This window comes from Cavia porcellus, unplaced genomic scaffold (genome assembly GCF_034190915.1).
Source record: "Cavia porcellus strain 051 isolate PalLab524CR breed Dunkin Hartley unplaced genomic scaffold, mCavPor4.1 scaffold_12, whole genome shotgun sequence".
Classification (NCBI taxonomy): domain Eukaryota; kingdom Metazoa; phylum Chordata; class Mammalia; order Rodentia; family Caviidae; genus Cavia; species Cavia porcellus.
The window spans coordinates 69003119-69023929 of record NW_026947495.1 but is presented as its reverse complement, the minus strand read 5'-3'; the positions used below and the strand labels follow the sequence as shown (position 1 = coordinate 69023929).

The 20811-nt window shown below is 36.4% G+C and overlaps 1 protein-coding gene across 9 annotated transcripts in view; it reads left to right on the top strand.

Moving 5' to 3' along the window:
• Nucleotides 1-20811, top strand: part of Pde1a (phosphodiesterase 1A) — a 305759-nt gene that overhangs the window by 103017 nt on the left and 181931 nt on the right. The window lies entirely within an intron of this gene.

Genomic DNA, 20811 nt, shown 5'->3' with positions numbered 1-20811 from the left:
ATTTTAACCCAGTAACCTAAACTTTAGACAATGCTCCATTATTATGTGGTGCTATGTGGGGAATGGCTACTGATAAGATTTAGTTTGTTTTCATAAATAGGGCTAGAAGGGATGGTGTGCTGGTAAACTAACCATATGACAAGAAATTTTAGAAGTCTTGATTTGTTGCATTTGGAAGTTCCCATGGTGTCATATTTGCATCATGGTTGATTCAAGCTATGATGTAGTATCACTGGTCACTAGATTTGGGGTTGAGAAGAAGAGACAGGCACGGGACACTCTCAGGAGGTTATAGGAGGTGACTTTAGCCTACTTCTGGAAAGGTGACTAATGATCATGACTTCCTGACTTCTGAAGTCACAGGAAAGGAAACTGAGGCCAAAGCAAAAGCTAACAGTCAATGCCCTTTTCTACCTCCACCTACGTGTAACTAATTAAGTAATTTATTATAAACTATCTGATACGTAGGGAAAGAGCAACCAATCAGAAGAGGCAGAGGGAGGTGGGCAGAAGGAACAAAGTGTCTTGGGGAGATAAGCTAATATGAGTTGACAGTCAGGAGCCACAACAGATCAGTGACAAGAGGAGTGGTGCTCCTGTCTACAGATGTTACTCTGCAAAAATACAGCTTAAATGGACTTTGATAAGCAATCAGTTTAAAAGCCATTGTACACCGGACAGAAAAAATACTTACATTATTTAAAAGTGTGTTACAATATAAGCTCTTATTTTTCTTTTTCAGTTAAGATGAAAGCCAAAGTCACTCTTAACTGTCCACTAAGAGAGTGGTCAAAGTGTCTGCTTTAGAAATTTACCTTCCTAGGACATATTGTATATAAGGAAGGGTGTCTTCTGGGATTAACCAAAATAAAAATAATCATCACATTTATTTTCCTCTGGGTTTTCTCACTTTTCACACAATCGATTGTGTAATTTATTTAATGTTAATTGTAATGACCCTATTGTTTGAATTTGAATTGAACACAGGTCTTTGATTTGTTTCTTCTCAAGTTAAATCCCTAAATTATATAGAGTGGCATCATACACATAAAGTTGTTGCCTATGGAGACACGGGCATGAAATGCAAAAGGTATCATGATGATTGGTCTAAAAGGAAAAATGACTAGTCACGTGACTGAATGGGTTTGAACTTGTCATATATAATCAGATTTGAAATCTTTCAGATTTAGAAAACATATTAGATAATTAAATATTTGTCCAAATGCTCTTCAAGCCATTGATTATGTTAGTATTAATTGAATAGATTTTGGGGGGAGTAGGAAAGAAGTTCTTCTAGTAAAATCTAGAAGAACTGAAAGGTTTAACTAAACAAACCATTGGTTTTTCTTGTCTCCTCATGTGACTAATCACCAGTTGCATCTTGTTATGTACATAGTGTTAATTTGCTACAGCAAAGGACTTTGTTCTTGAGCTCATTAACGCCCAGGACAATAAACCTAGAATTTTAAATTTTTCTAAAGGTACAGCACAAGAAAGATTAAAATAAATCAAGATTTCTTAAGACCAAAATTGGTGAACACCAAATGTTTTCATTCTATCAAGCTTCTTTCTGCAAACCAACGGCACACAGAGGATTTTTAAAAATCTACTCTATAAATTGAGAGAAATTTTTTGTGTTGAATACTCCTCCTGTACTAGTCAGGCCATCTGGCCAGGAGATATGCAGGATCACAAATGAGCAGGTGACCTTGTGCTAGCATGACTAAGGGAGTTGAGGGACCTGCACTTGAGTGCAAGAGTCAAAGAAGACTTTGTAAAAGGTGGAAAGGCTGGATGGGAACCAGATGTTTGGAAAGAAAGCAGAAATTTTTAGGTGGAGAGAAGGCATGAGAGTATGCTCACAGAATGGACTAATGGTGAGTTGACCATTCCGACTGAAGTTAAAGATTAGAGTGTTTGAACAGTGAGTGGCAAGTCTCAAATTGTCAGGTGTATGCAGCTCGCCCAGAGATCCTGCTAAAACGCAGAGCTGGAATCAGAGTCTGTGGGAGTGGGCACATAACATGTCACAACTCTTAGATCCGCTGTTCTGTCTGCACCACAATTGCTTGCTAAGTATTAGTCTTTATTTATAACTCTTCATCTTGCATTTGAGCTGGAAAAAGGGAGGTAGACTCAAGGACAAATATGATTTACTGGAATTCATCTGTTTTTACTTGTAATGGCTGGGCTAATGTAATGTTGAAGCAGTTCATACTCTTTCAAGAAAGTTTCCTAAAGGCAGTGCTGCCGTGGTTTCATGATCTTCTGGTCCTAGTTTTCATTGGTCTGCCTTCTCACACAGCTTCTGACACTGCAACACTTGGCTTTATCCTTTCATGCTCCATTTATTCCTCGTTGCATTTTTTGATCGTTTCCACAGACCAGTTGTTGACGCCTGTGGAATCCCTCCCCTTTAGTATGGGAATGCTTTCAGCCACCTTCCTGGGTGTTTCCTATGAATGCGTATTTCTTCCCTTTACTGTGCACCTCACCTTAAACTTCTCATCTGTGTTCTACTCTGGTCTCCCTCCTCGGCCATGCCGAGAGGTTCCTGGTCTAAATGCTCAGATGAAAAATCACAAAAGTAGGTGGGGGTTAAGTTGTGGAGGGCATTGAACTCCATATTTAGGAATTCTAACAACCTTATAAGTAAAGGCTTTGATTTTTCTGGCTTAATATGTAAGTTAATTGATTAAGATGGCCACCAAAACCCAATATTTTCTAGTCAGTAAGGTTGAAAAACAACAAATTCTGAAGTGCTTCTGTTTATATTTGAAATATATTTTATCCGTATGGTGACTTTAAACATTGGCTATAAAGTGAATTTTACAAAAAAAAAATTAGATTGCAATTATCAATTGGTTTTCTAGTCATCTTTTAGATGTAGAATGGTCTACTTGGGATGTCATTTTGAAAGCCAGCGAATGAGTCATCTTTCTTGGAGTTTGTCCTATGAAACATGAAGAATTTCCTGTGTTTCTAACAGTGGTTTCCTCTCCCCTTCTCCTTGGACATTATGATAAGCAGATTGAAAAGAGATAAAAGTACAGTTGCCAGGTTTGGGACTTGGATGCATTTTAAGCCTATTAGGTATATTTACAACATGGAACTTCTTCTTGAATTATTTTATATTTACCAAAGCCATTTGCAAAGCATTGTTTACTTTTTGTAGACACCTCACGATAAAATGGGCCTTTCATTTCCTTCTGTGAAAAAAAGCTTTGAATTATATACAGATTTTTGACGCATTAAAACAATTGAACACTGATGGGAAAGATTTCTTCTCTGGGAGAAGTCATCAATGTTTGGTAGCTGTACTTGAGGACCAGATTGCTGTGAAATTTTGGTAAACATGGTATTTGCCATTAAGCCTTGTGAAAGAAATTCCTATGATATGTTTAGAGCAGGTCAACCAAGGTAGGCCCACCAATACTCATCCTGGTGTGTAGTTCTTTTATTCTACTTCTTCTTGAACTCAGTTTCCAAATCTTTTCCCCCACCTTTCTCTCCCCTCAAAATAATAAACCTAAATGATAAAATATCACTTTGTCCTCTTGGCTTGAGAGAATGGGTCTTAGGATCAAAAAAATTACTTTTGATCTTTTAGTAGTTTGATTGGATACTCCCCTGGAGTTGCCCTAGAGAAACTGGAACACTAATCAAGGCTACGTCATTTGAGGAGAATTTCTGGTAAAGATACAAAGAGATGGGAGAGAACACAAATGTGTCAAAAAATCTTTACTCTGATATCCACAAAGAGCCATCACCTTGGAGCACTATGCAGAGGGGCTTGCCTTGAGCTTTTATAAATATATATGGGGCCAATTTCTCTCACTTCCTAGGCATGCATTCTAACATGTGAAGAAATATTGTTAGAGAGGTTATGAACTTGAGACCATGCTTGGAAAAAAAAGTAAGACTTTATAGGTTTAGATATATTTCTAAATGCTTTTATAAATTAAGCTTTAAAAAAGTTGTAGAAAATACTCACCACACTATTAATATTAATTGATAGAGGAGTGAGGAATGGGAATATATTAGCTTTTAAATGTTTATATCATTGCATTGTTTAAACTTTTGTAATATGCATGTATAAATTTTTATTGAAATGTGTAAATTGAGCATACTAGTTTTCTCAGTGATTAGGAGATGGAGAAAAACTTAAAGGTTTTTGTTGTTGTTGCCGTTTGGGGTGAGGTGTTACTTTGTTGGCTAAGCTGAGTTTGAACTACCAATTGCCCTGCCTCAGCCTCCTGAGTAATCGGGATCATAAGCATCCATGGCCCACTAAGGAGGATTTGATTTAAAGGGACAACACAAGGAAATGTTAGGCTAATAGAACTGTATCCTGTATTCTGATTCTGAGGGTGAATGGTGGCACATAAATTAATGCATGGGGTCAAGTTCACAGAAATTTACATCAGAAAATCATATTTCATTGTAAGCTTTAAAAAATATAAGCACCAGTGAAGAAATCAACTATGAATTTCCAAAAAGGATGAAGAGTGCGTAATAAAAAAACCAGTCCTCTGAAATTTGCTAATTATAGGCTAGACAGTTTTTTTAGACAGAAATCTCTGCTATAATTTTGGAAACTTTAAGGTTATCTTTTAATTGTAACACAGTCATTGATAGTTGTAAGGCTTGATACATTGTGTCAACTTGGGGAGTCTAGAAGTTTAACTCAGCAGTTCTGCATCCTAGGGGTAAAGGACATGCCCTGGGGCAGCTGTTTGTGCCCTAGGATGTTGTGATAGTTAAGGAAAGAGGCTTGCTCTCCCCATTTTTGCCTTTGTCACTTTTGCTGTCATCTACTGCCATGAAAGGTTCACTCTCTGCCCTGCCACCCTGCTTTGAGCCAGCTGATGATGGACTGAAAGCTCTACAAATTGTAAACTAAGTAAACGTTTTCTTTGCTAATTTGGGGCATCAAGTATTTGGTCTCAGCAAGGAGAGAAAAGTAACTAACACAATGGTCAACAGAAAAGTTGTCAGGTCAACAGGATAAGTCAATAGTTATTATTGCTGATTTTCTTTTTTGAATAGTAAAGTGGGGTTAGGAGAAGGTAGTGATATACCCAGAACTACGCACCAAAGAGGGCACTATGTTGAAATCCAAACTTTGAAAGTAACAGTAGGGGATAAAGAGACAATGGCTAATCATTTTAAATGGGGTCATCACAGTAAAACTTGTATAATAAATTTGAAATCTAGCAGCACCATATCCACATCTTATGAGAATGGTGACATCTGTGTCTTCGTGTCTGTGACAATTAAGTGGCACAAAACATCAGAGTTGCATATTTAAGTGTGACTCTTTCTGTTATAATTCATGCATATGGCCATTTTTAGTATCAATATTAAATGACTGCCTTTTAAATGGCCATAATTCAAGATAGCACATTTTAAGTAAAAATCGTTTTATAAAAAGTAAAATTAGAATTTCCTCATTGATTTTATCTGACTCAATATGTAGCTGATGCTGCTTCTTTTGATTTTTTTTCTATGTGAAATTTTCAGTGTCAAATGCTGCTTCATTTTTGCCTCATTTACTAAATCATGTCCATTCTTTTTGAGATTGGTTAAACTCCATGCCTCTCATATAAGCATCTTTGAAAGTAATGCCTTTTGTTTTCTGAAATCTTAATCCATCTAGAAGATAATATTGTAGAACCCCATGTGAGTTAATTTTAATCCTCCAAATAAGTATCTTAAGTACAGAGACTGTCTCATTCTCCTTTTACTTTTCCATCTATTTCTTCACTCAACTATGTAGGTATTGATCACCTTTACAAATGATCACATTTACACCTTTTGTACTCAAGGGACAATGCTAGTCTATATGGGAGATAAAATAATGTGCTAAAACTGGGTCCTGACCTCAGAGACAGAAGTCCTGTTAGACATTTGACCTCAATACTAGACATGGTGAAGTATCAGTAATGAAAAGAGACAAAAAACACATCATGTTACTGCAAGTAGGGAGAGAATGTCTTCTGATCTTAACATTCAGTGAAACTATTCTCCTCTCCTTCCTATCCCAGATACTTGTCCTTATGTCTTACATAAATAGACTTCATAAAATTATATGTAGATTTCTTTCCTGGGGAAATTTACTGACAAATATCAAATTTTACTCTCATTTATATATTTTCCCCTAAAAAGTAGATGTTGCCATCAGATGGTGTCATATAAGTAGTGTCTTAAATCACTTTGGGGAACAGGGAAATCATGACATGTTAGATTAAGCAATATGAAAGTGCCAGTATTCAACTATTTTTCACATAAAATCAGCAACTTCATATGAGCTCATTGGTAACACATTTGCAAATTTTGTCATTTCTGTTCCTCTTGTCATCACCTCCATTGTGCTAGGTGAATTACTGTCGCTACACTTGTGCAACTCACTATTACTCAAAATGTTCTGAAAAATGTTATAGCTGGAGTGTTGAACCGAAGATAATTGTACTTGCAGAAAGAAACAGGGAAAGAAACAGAGAAGTGGACCTGTATTTGGCACTGGAGAAAATATTAATTTTGTGATACATAACGTCATTTTTTTGGCAAAGTGATAATCAAGTGCTTGAAGAGATTTAAAAAAAAAAAAAAACCCAAGTAGATGAGCTTTGCTGTTCCCAGTGCACATGCACTAACACTGCTTTCCACTCTAGTCAACATAACAGAGAGAGACAAGTTCCAAATCAACTAGGACTAGCAAATGTCAAAGTGATGAGAACCTGGTATCGCCACCAATGGCATCCAGAAATAATGTACAAGGCATTTTCTTCCAGTTGAATAGGATCTTTTGTTTCTTTCTTAATCACGTAGAAGTAAGAGCATATCTTCCAATGATGACATTTTAGATTCTATGCAGCAGAGTAGTTAGATGTTTGTTTTAAAACACACTAAGAAAGTTCTTCATTTACACAATGCTATAAAGAAACAGAATCATCAAGTGCCTACCAACTTTTGGAGGACACTCAGTCTGCATATTGTTTTTACCCACTCAGGACTAAAATTTGATTTAATGGATTTATTTTTGCATTACTTTGTAGATCACTTTTATCTTTAAATTTTCTTTAATATTTATAAATCTCTAAGTGTCATGCACTGATCATTTCCTATGTGCATGCCATGATTTCGGCAATCCAGGAAATTACAATCCATATGAATAGAAAAGACTAAGTAATGGTTCAAATGGCCACAGCGATGATGGAAATAGATAACAGTGGCCACGAAAACTACCACAAGATAGCAGCACAACCAGAAATCCTTGGGAATTCTAGAAAAAAAGGACAGTGTTTGAATTACAGGTAAAACTGGATAGGAAGGGAGGAAGAAAAGAGAGTCTAAGCATGAAGAAGGGATTATTAGACAATGTGAGAAAACCTCAATTTAGTTTCTGAATATGGAGGTTTGGGGAAGGAGATTGATTGAAGATAAGGCAGGGAGAAATTAGGGAACAAAAGGAGAAAAATCTTTACTCTGAATTCTAACATACTGGATCACAAGGAGTAACTAATCATTGTTTTGGTTAATTTTAGTAATTTAGCTATGAAAATTCTGAATTCATCAAGCTTTTTAAATTTTAAATATTTTCTCTACAAATATTAGTAATTTTTAGACTTTGATTTATACAAAATGTTTTATTTTACCTTTTCAAAAGTATTTAAGTCTATTAGAACTAACTAGATGGAAATACCAGAATAAAAAAAAGCACTAGATATTAAATAAACAAAAAAATCTTTTTGCCCCAATGAAAGTCGGATGTTTTCTAAGGAGTAAATTAAGGTGCATGTGTCTTGGTTTCAGATGCTGTGTTAGTTTCCATTTGCTAACTAACGTATTACCACAAATCGCGGCTTACCACACCACTCATCCTACAACCGTCAGGTTCTATAGGTGAGAAATTCTAGCACACTGTACTGGGTTTTAGTTGGAGGATCACAAGAGTAAAATTAAGGGCTTGGCTAGGCTGAACGCTTAGTTACCTGCTTTTGGAAATGAATCCGTTCTTACTATTCTTACTATTGACAGAATTTAGGCCCTTTCATGACGGTGAGACTCAAGTCTCAGTCTCCTTGCTGGGTGCTGGTCAGGGGTCCCCTTCTCCCACGCCACCCCCTCCACCCTCACACTGCATGTGGAATCTTCCTCTTACTTCGAATTGCTCTTTCTTTTGTCCCTTTCTTTTGGGTCGACATCCATAGAAAGTTCCATTTTTAAAAGACTCATGATTCAATTTGGACATGCAGATTACTTGTCTGTTTTAAGGTAAACTTTACTATGAAACATAATAAAGCAGAATGATATTTCTTTTCTTTTTTATCAGTTTCTTTTCTACCTTTATTTTTTATTAGTACATGTTTCCAGTACATAATTGATATAGGGGAAAGAAACAACCTACTAGACGTTGGGTAGGAGTTTGTGTTCTCTAAAATTTACTGAAAGAAAGCAAGCTTCTGTCTGACAGAGAGACAGAAGGGGTTCTGAGTGGGTTGCCAAAGACTCTGCCTTTTCTAGGGACTTTTCTAGAACAAAACTACAAAGTGAGGCACGTCTAAGTTCGGGAAATCATGGGAGCTCACAAGGTGGGACAACTATGGTTAACCAATAAGATTAATTGCAAGGTAAGATTGATTAAATTGGGGGAAAATGGGGAAATGAGTTACATGGCAACTGGGCATGCACAAGAGCAGTGACTGCCTGTAGAGGGTTGGGTTAGTGACTCCTGGCTTCCTCAGGGTGATAGAGACCTAGTTAGAATATCAATCCCTGATGTTTATCCTTCGGAAGCAAGTGAGTGCATTGGTTTTATCTTTCATATTGAGGTCTGGCCCACAGCGAGGGGTCCTCTCCCTGACATTTGTAAGGCATCTCATCTTCTGCCCTGGCTCCTTCCAGGACCCAGCCCTGACTGCCTGTAATATTTCTGTCTAACTCAGCTGCCTGTAACACAGTGATCACATAGATCATGGGACTCTTGTACATGTACTAACACAGCTTAATTCTTTATTTTTTTTTCTTTTCCTCTTTTCTCTCCTGCCAACTTTTGTCTCCATTTGAAAAAGCATTATTTCCATTTTTCTCTTCAACTCTTTTTTTAAAAAAAAAAAAATCCTTTTCTCTTTTTCCCTCCCTTCCCCTCCATCTCTTGTTCCCCTTTCAATTTGTGATAGATTTTCCTACTTCCTGATGTCTATCTTTTTTCTTTGCTTCTTATTTATACCTTTTTCTCATATAATAGAAACAATACAACACTTAAACTTGTGTAATCTGATTTATTTCACTTAGTGTTATGGTCTCAAGGTACCTCTGTTTACCTAAAAATCCTTCAAGTTTACCCATGACATATAAATACATGTTCTTTATTCATTCTCCTGTTGATGGGCATATGGACTGTTTCTACTACTTAGCTATTATAAATTGTGCTACTATAAACAGGGGCATGTATCACTGTAGTATATTTTTTAACTCTTTTGGGACGATACCCAGAAATGACTCCAGGTACACTCAGCTACCTTATCTTTCCCTCCACTAGAGAGAAATAACCTCTTTATCACCGTGTAAGATAACTGGCTATTCTCAGACTGAAGATTGAACTTAGGCCCATATTTCTTACCATGCACTAAACTGAAATCAAAATGAATCAAAGATTTAAATATTAGAACAGAAATATAATCTACTGCAGGATAAAATAGGTAAAACTCTGGAGATATAAGTTTAGGAAAAATCTTTCTGAACAAAAACCTGGTTGCAAGTTGAGGGTGGGTGGTGCACATCTGTAATCCCTGCACTCAGAGGCCTGAAGCAGGAGGACTGCCATGAGTGTATGTCTGCCCTGGGCTACACAATGAGTTCAAGGCCAGGCTGGACTGCATAGCAGGGCCCTGTCTCCAAAAAACAAAACCAACCAAACAAAAAGTCCCAAGTTTGATTGCACAAGAAATAATACAAAGAATCAGCAAATGAAAAAGGAACAGCAAAGGAAATCACCAGCAGAGTGAAGAGCCAACTTACAAAATGAGGAAAACATTTTGCAGCTACCCGTTAGACAGAGGAATAACATTTAAACTTTACGCACAGGTTCTAATCACACTCCAAGGAGAAGGAGTTAAAAAAGAATTGGAGCCACTGGGCTTCATTCCTAGGAGGCTGCCCACTCAGTTATGTATTTGGATATTGTCAAAACTTGCTTTTAAAACTATATATAGTATAAATTGTACAAATAGCAATTGTTACAGAAACGGGTGATTAGAGACTAATAAAAAATATCATCCATAAGTAATGATTATAGTTCAGCAAGAATTAATATAAAATTACAAGTTAAAAATATATACAGGCTTTCATTTGGGAGCAAAATTGAATTTAATTAAGCTCTTAGATACAATACATGGCTTTATATACAGACATTGGCTGTATATATACAATACATGGCTTTTTTATATACAATACATGGCTTTATATACAATACATGGCTTTATACAGACATTGTCAACAAAGGAACCCTAAGCAGTGATGTGTCACCATCCCGTGAGACACAGGAAGTGACTCTTCACTGTTTTCTATGGAAATCATTTGGAGTCACATTTTGGCCTGATTTGATATCCTAACAACAATTTCAGTAATTTCCTATCTGGGTTGGGAAGAGTTTGATTCAGAGTGGGAGCTGATGGAGAAAGCTCCTTTACCTCTAAAGTTATAGCAGAAAACAACGTAGTTTGTAAAAAAACACACACACACACACACACACACACAAACCTGAGAAAGAGATGGAGAGACAGAGAGACAGAGAAGAGAGAGAGAATATGAATCTATTCAATTACATCAAAGTAGTTATGTAATTTACTGTCTATACTCTTGCCCTGGCCACTCCAGATCCTATGTCCCTTGAGTCATCATGACTTCCTGATGAATTTCACTGTTTGCTCATCTGTAACCATAACAACTTCCTGGGCGAGTGGCCTTGCCTAGCGGCCCAGGGTTGTTCTGCCTGTCACACTGAAGTATGCTCTGTGCTCCGCTGCTTCTTTTGGCATCTCTGAGTGCTCCTGGTCTTGGCTCTGCTGAGGTTTAGTCAGTACTGTAATCACAGCCTTAACTTAGCAACCACACGCCCTGCCTACCTTGTGAGTCAAATTTTATAAGGGCCCATCAATGACTTCTAAGTAGGCCAAAGACAAAGAAATAATCTTTTCCAGCTAAAAAATGAATCATACATAGTTACTGAAAGGACATAAGAAGGAAAAGATAAATTCCAACTTTTTTTTCAAAAATGACTCTTTTAAAAGACCAAGTTTTAAGTTACTCTTTTTGATTTGATATAAAATTGGCAGATGTGCCGTTGTTCTCAGAATGAACAAGATGCACCGTATTGGCAGGAATGGAAGGAGGGAATGATCCATTCTGCCTTCCCAGAAGGGAATAAAGCCAGGGAATTTTAAGGAGGAGCTGTCTTCTGAGATGAGTTAGTGTTGGGTGAGGGATACGTAGAAAATGAATAAAGGTAGAGAGGTGAGTCAGAGCCAGAGACTGCATGAAGGAGGACACATAGCAAGAGAAAGGGAAGAAAACGATAAGATGTTGGTGGCCCTGTGGGTGCCTCATTGGAAGTGTGTCATAAGGCAGGGGTTGAGATTCTCCAGCTTTGCACTTGCTTCTAAGGTTCCTAGACCATCACAGATGAATAGAACATCAGAAAAGTTCTTTCACCTTACAGAATCCATCCCCTATCCTTTAGACCAGGACCTACTGGGAAGAAAAGATAACTCCTAAATGCTTCTTGGGAGACAGAATCTTGAACTAAGTACAATCGTGTTCAACCTCTTACTGTGAGGCTTTTGTATTATATTGTTCCTCTGCATTTCGTTCTGCTTCGACTCTATAGGATGATGCATTGTTATTTATCCATTTTCAGGATTATTTAGTCACACAAAAGCTTTGCCCATGAGCACTGCTTTGTTCCTGTTTTTACTGTTAAAGTTCAGCCAGATGGAACTCATCCAAGTCCTTCTTTCTATCAGACATTTGAACAGCTGGGATTCTGCAGTTTCTGCGTCTGACGCGAAGGATCTGCAAAGCTCCTGTCAGTAAGGGCTGTGCACACTCGTGATCTCTCTCAGTAGCTTCGTATTTGCAGAATTCCTCTTGGAAAAAAATACACTAACATCTGTAATTTGTGCCAGGATGAAAAATAGACTGAGAGGCATTGCATCTAATATCTGGCTGTTAACATTTCAGGACATTTGTAATTGCTTTACTAAATCCATTTTAGAAAATTGTAATTATGTCATTATTCCATCTTGTGAAGTTATTTGCCACAAAGCACACTTTTGTAGTTCTAGATACAGTTTTCTTTTAGATGCAGTAAAGGTTCACGATATTTAACTTTGGTTGTTAAATGGAAGAGAATTAAAACAAATTGGTGCTGGTATACAGCGCGTGAGATTTGTCTCAGGTATTAAGTAAGTTTCAAAGAGTTAAACTAATGTTTTACACTACTGAAAGGAATGGAATGCTGTTATTTTAAATTCTGAACGTAAATATGAATAGGATTTAAATAAAATGACCTTTTCCTTATTCTCATCTATCAGTGGTTAAGATGATTTTCATGAATATCAACTTAAAAAGATTTGTCAAAATAAAATTTACCATGTTGCCTGTGGTCCTTGAGGGAGCGCATATTGGAAGTCAAAGCAAGTCATATCAAGGTTATCCAGTTTTGATCAAATAGAGCCATGTTAAAATCCACATGACCTTTAAAAATCCAAAAATACCAGAAAATAAAAGTATTGTTAGTAAACAGTTGCAACAACAGAAACGTTGTAGCATAGTTCTGACTGAAGGTAGAATCAGAAAGGTTGAAGACTGAGAGCCTTTGGATCATACCCAAGTCACACATGCTAGCATTTTATTGAAAATTGAAACTCAATAAAGAGCCACACGATATATAAAATATGCAAATTAGAGCATATGCAAATGGCTGTAAGTGTGACACAGTTCTTCAAATTATTTTTATTGTGGCTAATAGTTGGAAACTTACTACAAACTTGACAAAAATACTAAAATAAAAAGGGACTCCCAGAAATCATTTATCCATTCTCAGTTCTTTGTCATTCATGAAAACATACTTTAAATACAGAAAAAGCTCAGACTGTAAATACTTAGTTCAATAAAATTCAACACTTGTTAAAACATGTTGTCACAATTCCAGTTATAATGGTCAATGTTTCACTTTTCCAAACAGCTTCCTCATTGTTACTCATTGTTCCTCAACCTTTGTTCTAATTTCTGTAACCCTAGTTTAGTTTTGGCTGCTCTGGAACATTATACAAATGGGATAATTCATCATGTATATTTTGTGTATGGCTCACTCTATTTTTTAGATTTATCTGTGTTGTCTTATGTATGTATCAATATTTAATATGTTTTGTTTAGTTTATGAGTAGTATTTTGTAATTTTTCCATCAGTTTTGCAGCTGTGGGCAGGTTGATTATTTCCTTTTAGGGACTATTACATATAAAGCTACTATGCATGTTCCTGTAAGTCAGTTTTGTCTTTTTCTGGGCATTTTCCTTTCTCTTGGGTAAATAGCAAAAAGTGGAATTTCTGGATTGTAAAGAGGTTCTATATTTAACTTTACAAAGAACTACCAAACAGATTCCTAAAGTGATAATAAAAATGTTTACTCCCATGAGCAAATCGGTAGAGTTCTGTTTGTTTCATTTTTTTGTCAATATTTGATGATGTCAGTTTTTGAAAAAAATTTTATTCTAGTGAGTTCAATGTAGTAATTCATTACTAAATTATATTAAATTTATTTCCTTTGTAACTACAATTACATTGGACATTTTTCATTTATTTATTGATAATTTATGTATCTTTTTGTAAGGAATGTTAATTTGTGTTTTATTAGGTCATTTTCTGTTAATTATGAATTTTCAGGATTTCCTGAGTCATAAGTATATCCTTCAGTTATCTGAGCCTCTCCCTCAGTCTTTGTTCTTAAGACACCTTGTTTTCTATACTCTTTGTGTCTTTTGCTAGAGAAATGTTGATGAATATTTTTTTAGCTTGCAGCTAATCTTTTCATTTTCTTAATTTTACTTTTTACACATTTTTTACATGTTTTACATTTTTCTACATGCTTTACGTGTTTTTTTACATGTTTGCAATGCATAATGATTACATTTATCATAGGAAGTCCTTAATAGCATTTTTATTGGTCTCTTATTCAGAAAAGAAGTTTAATTTTGATGGAGTTAACTTCATCTGTTTTTATTTTATGGTTAGTGTTTTGAGACATTTTTGTCTATGCTGATGTCACAAATATATGTTCCTGTTTTATTCCGTAAGTTTTTTTAAAGAGTAGGAAAGGTTTATTGGGGAATAAGAATAGCTCCTGAGAAACAGGAAGGGTCCTGAGTGGGCTACCCCATAATCTTTTTAATTTTATCATTTATGTGTATGTCTTTGATTTATCTTGTTACTTTTTTGCATATGGAGTGAGTTATGGAATAAAGTTTACCTTTTCCAAACATGTATTCATTTATTCATAATAATACTTATTAGAGAACATACATATCAACTTTGAGAGCTGTCTATTTCAATTTGATGCATAATAAGTGTACACATAAGTTTTAAGCATCACATAATGAAAATAACAATAAATTGTTTACTAACTTTACGTATGGGTTATACATATTTATCTACCTAAATTTATAGTATGTTGAACAACAATAATCTATCAAATATTTCTATCCCACTCTTCATTAAATGTCCAGTAAATATTTACTGATTGATTAAGATAGAAGGGCCATTAACAATTAGTGTTTGTGAACTTTTCCATTTATATTTATCTCTGAGATCCCTTTACAAAGCTGTACATGATTTGGTAATCTATGTAGTCATTAAATCAAAACCTAACTCATTTTCTTGTCCTAGTAAAAACAACTTTGTCGTATTTCTTCCCCAATTATTATTCTTATATGTTTTTATACTGTTTCTGATTTGAATCCTTTAGTATTTCGAAAAATTTCAAATGTGAAAATCTTTGACAGTCTAGTTTCACCCTTTATTTTTGTCCATTTGTTTACTTCATGTGACTTTTACTATGAGAAGACTGTTTTTATTTTAAAGGAAATCTGTGGACTAGCTTATCTGAGTGACTATCTTAAAACTAAAATCTCCCTTTGAGTTTGTCCAAATGATGACCTAATCATTACCAAATGATTAAGCCTGATCATTACGATTTCATCATCACACAATGTGTACCTATATCAAAATATCACATTATCCTTCATAAGTTTGTGCAATGATTATGTGTCAAGAAAAAATAAAATAAATGAAACTGAAATTTGTGCAAGTTCTCAAACCTAAGAAGTGTGTATGACTTTAGTAAAGGATTGTGGAAGAAGTCATTTATACTCCTGATTTCTTTGCCTTCTTCCCTTTCTTTATCAATATTTTGCTGTTTAGCATTAACTTTCACCACTTATTAAAATGAGAAATGTGTTTCTTGAGTGTCACAGTCTGCCTATTCCTATGCACAGGTCCCTCCTCCCAAAACCAGATTGGAGAGTAACTGGCTCTTCTTCTGTTACTGCAGCTTTTCAGACAAATCCTCAGATTTAGGGTGCAGGGCATAAGCAAGCAGTGACATTCCCATGACACCTTTTCTCCTCAAGTGCTCTTCACTAACAACCATAGTGTGGACCGGCATATGAGGCCACCCAATGTCCAAGCATCTACAGTTCGTCCCTTCTTGTCGCTAGCTCGTGTCCTAGCCCAAAGGACTTGGGCTTTGTCTTTGCTTCCTTTCTTGACTCAAAAGTATATCTCTCACCTATGTGATCCTCTTGCTCAGTCCTTATTCTTATGACGCCCTGTTTTCTTTGAGGCTATGTTCCAATCTATTCTGTTCAAAATATAGTACCTTGTCATGTGGCATAGCTTGGCCGCCCCTCACTACAGAAATGCTCCCTGAGTGATCACAATTGGGTGGGCCTACGATTGAGAGTTTCACCAATTCCTAAATTTCTCTGTATTACGCCTTCTGCCTTGGATTGGTTCTCCAGAATAAACAGTGTCTGAATTTGGACCTGAGGCTATAGAACTGCACCTTACACATTGCACCTTCTCACTCTCCGGAGCCAGGATGTGGAGGTGAGTGTATTTCTCCAGCTCTCATCTGCTTGGCTCTGAATTCTTCATTCATCAAAGAAATGTCTCATCTTTTGCAGTTAAGGAGCTGCTATAATATTAGCCAGTGCAGTTCTATTTGTTTAATAATAATTTGCTGACCCTAGTTTCACAGCTTGGCCTGTGACCTATTCATTTTTTCTTTAAAATACCTTTAAGAAAGAAAAGATGGTAATGGCAACACCAATTCCTGCTTACAGCTCGTGACAAAAGCAATAGTCACTTATTATTTATCAAACAAATTCTTGCTGAATTTTAACCACAGCTTTAGCACGTTAGCTGGACTCTGAGATGAGCGCTCCATTTTTACTTCTATTTTCTTCCATAATGCTGAACTGCAGTACCTTCTCCATAGCAGCTATGCAGAAGGTGACTTGTACAGATAAAAGACATGTAATGAAAAGTAAAGCATTTACTTCAACGGCGTAAGCGCCTGCCTTGCAAACACGTGGTCATGAGTTTGATCCCGAGTACCGATAAAAAAAAAAAGTAAAGCATACAGTTTTATGCTACTCTCCAAAATCATGTATTTTCTATGCAAATAAAGACAACAATATTTGAAAAAAGATGTTAATTGTGCTAATATTATTTTGAGAAGTAAATACTATATCGTGTATTCTGAGTAACTAATTTAAAGATAACAGTATGCAATGTGTTAGCCATTGTTACTCTCCTATTACCTTGTTTTGAAATTTTGTTTTTTTTCTGTAAAATAAAATTAAAAAATAAAATGCTAACATAAAAACACTAATATAAATACTTAAAAATTAACTCAAGTTGAAGGTCATTTCAGCATTTATAATAAATGGAAATGCACATGGTTTATCATAAAGCAAGATATCACTAAGTAAAGAGTCACTCCTGCTGTCACGTTTGGACGGGGTCACTTTTCTTAAGAATCATCCATGAACTCTTGAATCTCTAGCATGCAAATGATTTAGAGAAAAATTGCAAATGTGTCCTTTCCTTTGCCTACCTGCTGAGATGCCGGGAACATGGCACGTACTTTTATTAACAGGTGTTTTTGTTTCATGTTGTTTTGTTTTGCCTGCAGTGCTGTGACCAAACACAGAGACTTGTGCATGCCAGATAAGCACCCTAGCCATACTTCAAAAAAAAAAAGGGTTTTTTTCCCCTAAAATTTCTCCCTTCTGTTTAATTCTTTTCTCTTGCTAATTTCTACCATCTTGTTAGCAATAAAGTCTTGTTTTATTCTCAGGAGTTTTAATCTCAGGAGACCTGATAGTCATTTAAAAGAAAACAGCAGTTCAAATAAAATACAGCTCAGTGAAAATTCTTCAGCTTTCTTCTCTTAGTAAAACAAAACAAAGACCGTGGTGCAGGACCTTGATCTTAAATAGAAACTCATGTCTGTAAGTATTCAAAGAATACCCTTCATATGGACGAAATCCATGTTTAAGAAATATTTATGGTGCTTACTTTGTACCTACTTTTTCACAGTCTTTTTTGGGAACTGTTGTTCTAGTGTTTCTCAGTGATTTTAGAAATGAGTGACATTAGGTTGTGAGTCTGCCCAGCTGCTGCTTTGAACAGGCAAAGACTTCCTGTGTAACCTGCCTCTGGGGAACCTTCTTTCCTCCTGGGTGAGTCTGCTCACCTCCCTCTCCTCTATCCCATGGCAAAGCTTGTAGAGTTTCTTTGCAGCCACCTCATCCCCCATTCTTTTCTGGGTCTTTGTTGGGAAGATATGAAAGCTACTAAAAGGTAATGACTAGCCATCCTCTGTGTGGATCCATTGAACAAACTCTTAATCTCCTCTAATTCACTGTCAGTCTAATTCAGTAGCATGCGTCCCCTGTCTTTGAGATTTTGAAGTCTGAATGTCTGCTTTCTGTCCAGTCTTCCTGTCCCGTGCTTGCTAGCTGATCACAGTCCCATCCTTCCAGTTTGTCCCCCATTTTAATATCAGTTTACCAGTGACAGCAGTCTCATCACATTGCCTGAGGCCCTCCCTGTCTGCTCTCAGCTCAGGCATCTTTTCATTTCCTTCCGCTCCCACTCTGAATTATGCCCCATAAAGATGGCAGTCTTTCAGGAACACTCCTTCCCAAGCCGGTCTGTTTTCTTGGTTCCTATCAGCCCTTTTCACTTGTCCCCAGTAATTACTCTAAATCCTCACAACTTTCCTCAAACCCTTAACCCAGTCCTCTCTGTGCCGTCAGTTACCGGATGTGTAAGGAGCCAGAATCCATCGGGATGGGCTTGTGCATTTCCTCCATCCCCACCTCAGTGGTTGTCTAATTAATCAAGCACCATGATTTCCTCTTTTCTTACCTCAAGGAACCTAATACTTTTCCATGGCATTCTTCACACTCACCTTCCTTTCAGGAAATGAACCCGTTTCTAAGCTCCCATTTGCCACCCAACTTAGTTTTGATTCATTGTTTCTAATTCTTCATTTCCACCTTCTTTTTTTACCAGTAGATGTTGGCGGTTCATAGTGGTCACATGTATTAGGCGGAGCTGGTGCACGGGCATAGCACGTTTTGATTCTTCTCACCCCCTCTCCTCCTCTTCCTCCCTGCTCCTCCCAACTCTTTATGTCCTTCACATTTGCAAAGCTGTTTTAATTTTCTTCTTCTTCTGTTCCTTTTTTTCTTTTTCTTCTCCCTTTTTCCTCCCCGTTCCCGGTGTCCAGTTTATTCTTTATACTACTGCGATTTAGCTCTGGTTTTTTCTTGGAACTACTCCAAAGTCTTAAAGTTTGTTTTCTGATTCTCCTTTTTGTCCTTTTTCTTGACCAGGTTGCAGGGTTGACCACTCCTCTACCCAGGGTCCTACATCTTTCACTTTTTTTAGCATCCCGAAGACCTGCAATTCACTTTAATTAATCCTGGTGACTTTCTAGCTAGTCTGAAACATCGCTCCTTAATTCCCAGTAAATACTGGAGAAGAAATACTTATAGCTTACTCAGCTGCCTTTTCAGCAATTAAACCATTCTATTGCAAATAGATTGGACTTAATTTTATTATATGGCTTCGGAATTTAAACAAATTTGAATAAAATGAAACAATTAGTAGACATATGTAATGAAACGTGACTGTATTACAATAGTGTATTGAAAGGCTTAGCTTGCTGAGGATCTGTGTGGTGTGATAAAGCACTTTGTATATACTTTTAAAAAAACTTTGTATCATTTAACTTTATGTCTGCAGTATATAATGATTACATTCACTGTAAGGGACCGGCAGGTACACATAACATATTTCAATTCCCTTTTTCTCCCCTCCCTCTACTCCCTTTTAATTTTTCAGCATCAGATTCATTTATTTATCTTACTAGATCTGATAAAGTTAATTATCACATATACAGATTGAAAACCAGACTAATAGGCCAAAGAACATGTAAAACATGTAAGATAATTGGAAAGAGTTAAAGACATCAAATCATAAGGACATATCATACCCATGTTTATAGCAGCACAATTTGTAAGAGCTGAATCTTAGAAACAGCCCGTTTGCTCAGCACTATTGGTAAAAATGTAGTATTTGCATTACACACTGGAGCACTATTCTACCATAAAGGGGGCAGCTTGGATCATTTGCAGGGAAATGGTTGCACCATGAGACCGTAATGTTAAGTAACTTGGAGACACAACTTTAAATATCACATGGTTTCTCCTATACAGAAAGCTTAGTATATTAAGTATAAAATAAAAGACGGATGATAGGGGAAAAGAGTCAGAAAGAAAAAAATAAGACATTGTGCGCCAGAGCAGACAATGTATCTGGAAGTGAATCTTGACCTTGCATAAACTTTTAAAAAATCATAGTAAAAGACACATTACATAATTTTAAAAAATTCATAGTAAAAGACACATTACTATTACTTCCCCTCAAAATACCCTTCCAAACACAAAAAAACTCTTTTTCAAACACAACTGTCCCCTCATTCTTGTGACTTTGTGAAGGTGCCCTGGAAGTTCTCTTTTGAGAGTGTCTACTTGTGTCATCCTGGTTACCTCGGTACCTTGAACCAACTGAAAACATTTATCTTTCACAGTTATTTTGACTTTGGAGAAGAGCCAGAAGTAGCCTGGTGCCAGATTCAGTGCATAAGGAGGACCAGGGCTCACTGCAACGTTTTTGGCGGAGTTTGTTATAAATGTCTAATAAGTGATGGCTGGTCACAAAATATAGTGAAAGCTTGATGTATTATGGTAAAAACCACGAATTAATCAAAGTTCTCCCCTTTGCTTCAAACCTCTATCCTGTCACTCTTGGCAGTGTTTTTACTTTAAGTTTTAAAAAATTAAAAATACACTGTATCACCCCTTGGGCATCCCTTGTTCCCTGTGGTGGTTTGGGAAAAGAGAAAAGAGGCCACTGAATTAGGCAGATGCTTTTATGTACTTCCAGGCGAAGTACTTAAAGTAGGCAACGACCGACTGCAGGGGTAGAGAGGCCTACAAAACATCCTACCTCAGGCTTGCTGGAGGGGTGAAATGCAGGCCGAAAGAATGGCAAAGGATCCGAGGTGACAGTGATCCTTGCTTCATTTTGCATTTGGAAAAATTTAGTGATTACTTTTAAATTCTACATAATTTTAATTAAAAATCTAAGCAACTCTTTTGAAGACGATAACA